The 4,328-nt window shown below is 32.1% G+C and overlaps 1 non-coding gene across 1 annotated transcript; it reads right to left on the reverse strand.

The window, feature by feature from the left end:
- Positions 1 to 3,995: 3,995 nt before the first annotated feature.
- Trnal-aag lies at positions 3,996 to 4,077 on the reverse strand. The gene has a single exon. It is a non-coding gene; the product is annotated as a tRNA-Leu (tRNA).
- Between the last annotated feature and the right edge of the window lie 251 nt (positions 4,078 to 4,328).

The raw sequence follows: 4,328 nt of genomic DNA on the forward strand, positions 1-4,328 counted from the left end.
GTGACAATTGCCAGATACCTAGTAACTGACAATTGCCAATTACTAACTGTCACTATCTGCCAATTGTCACGTATGTACTATCTGACAATTAATAAGCAACTGGAAATTGACAGTTATTGTCAATTAACACTTATACTAACTAAAAATTTATTTGATTTTTTGTATGTAACCCTTCAGCGCTTTCATAGTAATGTTAGCTTATTCATTAAATATCAGATTTTCTGCCTTATTCGTGTTTTAACTAAATTTTCTGATATAAAATGTTACCAAAAGCAGGTAGTCTATTGACAGGTCTCTCGATGAACAAGAAAAGATTTTTAGATGCTATTGTAGATTAACAAAACTCCTAATAGCTTAGTAAAACTCTTGTTTGTATGCGTGACTATAAAGAAGAAAACCATTAGGGATTTAATAAGAGATGTAGCATGTTTAATGCACTTTGAAAAGGTGTGGTTTACCTATCAGACTCAAGTGATTGGAAAAGTGTCAGTTTGATCCTATTAGGAAGATATAGTGCTTCTGATCGTAAGATGTTTAAAAAAAAAAGGTGTAGAAAGAGTGACCACAAAAGAAATAAAACAAATAAAATAAATACCTAAAGCTTAAAATTTTAATGTAAAGAGCTTTTAAATCGTATTTTGTGTTTATAAGAGATTTGAACCATGATAAAACCTATTTAGGAAATGTTTCCGAGCTTTTGAAATCTCATATTTACCTGTGACACTTGTATTCATGTAATCTCTGTAAAATGTTGTCGAGATAAGTGTTATATAAGAGTGGCTGTAGTAAAAATGGATAACATTTCAGCATCTAAACAGTTCCTATTTTACGTTACGCATTTAAATAATGAATTTTTCTAAGGTTGGTATCGAGGTCAATAACCAGTAAATGTCAAACATTGAAAATTAAATACATACATATGTATATACTTTTTGTAAATAAACCTATAGTTTAGGTGGTAGGTAGTTAGTTATGGAAATTTTTCTCCTGTGGTCGTTTTATTCTTTCACATTTGACGTAATAGTCGCGTTTTCTGTCGCGTATAATAATGATATTCCTGTCGTAAGAGTGTTTCTAATTTGCGAAAGTCTTGTTTTGTTCCATTGTTTCAGCCGTCATGGCAGCCTTGGCCAATCAGAAACAAGCGTAACGGTGTATTGTTATTGTGATGAAAAGGACCCTCGCATTGTGTCGCCCCCTTTGTGAGCCAGATTATTCCATCGTTTTTTTACGTCATTTTAATGGAGCATCAGGGGTGCATCAGGCACCGCGTTGATTGGACTATGTTTTGTTAAATCATGGCTTCGAGGAACGTGCGAAAAATTCACTTTTTTTAATTAGCGTCGCCAATTTTATCTCTATGAAACTTTGAGGAATCATATTTTTGACAGACGGTTTATGCTTTCAACAGGAAACTACGTTTCTAATTTAAGGCTATTATTGTGGTTGAGGAGATGAAATCTTAAGCCGATACTACCTAGATTAAGGCACAAAAGACGTTGACGTAACATGACAAAGTCGAGAACTGTGTATTATGTGCAATTTTGTAAAAATTGCACAGACTTACGAGACACGAATCGAGCCCCAATGTAACGTGAAACTTGCAGAAATTCAAATCCTATTATTAAAGATGATAAAAACACCATTTACTCTTCCTTACGTATTCACATTTATGTTTATGAACATACTTAAAATAGGGCAGGTAGCGAGCGCGCTTACTGGCGATATTACAATCGCCGATTAAGAAAGATGATCAGAAAGGAAGAAACTCGATAAATTTCAACGTGCTATACAAATAATACAGAGTTATTCACGAGAGGGTTATTTATAAAATTTTTCTGGCCGCAAACTATTATACATATTACAACAATTTTTTGATTTCAAATTTTAAAAATAATTTTAACTAAATTCACAATAGCTGTTATTAGTGTTATTATTACTCTTGTCCGGTTTTTCAGAAATAACTCTCTCGTGAATAACCCTGTACTTTTTACTTTTGATTATCACGATTTGTAGAAAATTACTTGTTACTCTTTGCTAAGGCTTAGATGTTACTCTTTAACGAATTGTTTAATTGTTTTTTCTCAAAATGACATTTTTTTAAACACGATTGTTGACGTTTGCGTTTAAGACACTCTGTATATAACGTATATTTTCACAACAAAATTATAAATTAAATTGGAAAGCATTTAAACATTTGAAAATTAACACTTATGAATAATATTTAAAAAATTAGTTATAGGGGAAAGTGGGGCGGAACGAGGTACCATCTTTTTAAATGACTTGTCACGACGAATTGAATAAAAGTACACAATAATTACTAAATTACCTTTAATTTACGCTATTTGGAACATAATAATAGCAAAACAGTTCTAAAAAAAAACAAAAAACGTAGGTACCGGGATATATGTATGAAAATGAACATTTTTAATTTTTTGCGTACAAAATTCGCAAATCAACACCGACTCATATGACCATCGCTGTCAAAACCAACACACCACAAATGTGCCCATTTTTTGCACCTCACACAAGAGCACTAGCCCTCACTTGATTGAGAATATAGTTCCTTATAATAAAAACAAGGCGTGTCTTCATCGTTTTCATCTTCTGAACTTTCCTCGTTTTGATTTTCTGCTTTTTTTGAATTTGTTTTTTTTCCTTTTCCCTTATTTTTTTACTTGTTTCTTTACCTTTATAACTATAAACCATAAACGGTCAAGTTTCTAAAGTGCAACTTGAATTGCGGATTCGGAACAAACTACTTACATTGTGGGACAATGTACAATGCAGGGTGTTTACGGTCTTAGGGTTGACATTTAAATGAGATGATGATGATATTCACGATAGAAGAAAACTAATACGCTATACACTGTGTCAATTTTAAAACTTGCAATCGGCAATTTCTCTCAACTGAAAAAGTTATTAATAATCACTCAAAACCGTTTTGGTGGTTCCTATGGAAATTAAAATGACATGATAAGTGACACACCTCCACCCACCCTTGAATATAGTGAAAAAAATGAAAATTTAACGTCTTCGTTTTTGAATAATTCGAAAAATAACTTTACCAAATAGGCTGTTGTATGACATTTTTGAAAAGCGCTTGTTATGGGCTTTTCAACGATGTATCGCAAGTAGGGTCGTGCCATTTAAAATTTTCAACTTAAGGTGGCTGTGGCTTGAAGGGTGGGTGGAGGAGCGTCACTTACCATGCCATTTTGATTCCCCCTAAAAACTACCGAAACGGTTTTGAGTGATTCTCAATAACTTTTTTAGTTCTAGAGATATTGACGATTGCAAGTTTTAAAATTGACACCCTGTATAAAAAAATTCACGTTGTTAAATGAAATAATTCATGTTATACTATTTGTTTGAGAACTGCTGCTTTGGCTGCAACAATGGCCATTAGTACCTATCATTACTTTGTGTTTCACCGTAAACCATAATCACGACAACCAATTTATTATTTTAATATTTGCCATACATGTTCATAAATTTGGAAAAAAATTAAGAAAAACGAATCAAACCTATTGGAAAGGATTTTGCTGTGAGAGATTAAGCAGAAGATCTTCAAATTTTGATAAAAACTAAAACAAAAGCAAATCAAATGATGACTATGTCAAAAGTATGAAGTGACTTTTCTCTTTCATTGTCATGAATACGATGTTTTTATCTGTTGCAACAATACAATTTTAACTAAACAAGGGAATAATTCCAGTGACCCTCAAACCGCTTGTACCATATTTTAGAGGAATAGCATTCTTAATAATAACAATTGCTTGAGTTTTTTTCTCGGTTACAGTATTTCTGTATTCTTCTATTACAAGGTTAATTTTCATAAACACCCGGTATATCTCCTTACCGCAGACCGTTATTCAAATTTGTTTTTTATCTTTTTGGGTAATTTTTGTCATGACAATCGTAGTAATACTAATAATTAACCTCAAACAAATTGTGAGAGTAAGATAATGTTACAAGTCGAGTAAAAAAAAACTTGGCAGCGGTGGGATTCGAACCCACGCCTCCGAAGAGACTGGTGCCTTAAACCAGCGCCTTAGACCGCTCGGCCACGCTACCCGATACTACACTTTCTGCGTTCACAACACTAATAACAATACCTCATTTTAATTAATTCAGTTTTAAAAATTAATATGTATTAATGTTTTAGTTAAATTTTAGATTTAATACACGTTATTATTTCATAAAACAAATTTTCCACATAGCACCTTTATATTTCCATTTTTTATATTAAATCTCTAATTCAAAATTAAAAAAATTAAGCAAAAACCAATGTTTCTTTCACTATAATAAAAAACCTAATTCTCATT

Source organism: Tribolium madens, unplaced genomic scaffold, assembly GCF_015345945.1.
Source record: "Tribolium madens isolate multiple individuals breed KSU strain unplaced genomic scaffold, Tmad_KSU_1.1 Scaffold_3;HRSCAF=73;Tcas5.2_LG2, whole genome shotgun sequence".
NCBI lineage: Eukaryota > Metazoa > Arthropoda > Insecta > Coleoptera > Tenebrionidae > Tribolium > Tribolium madens.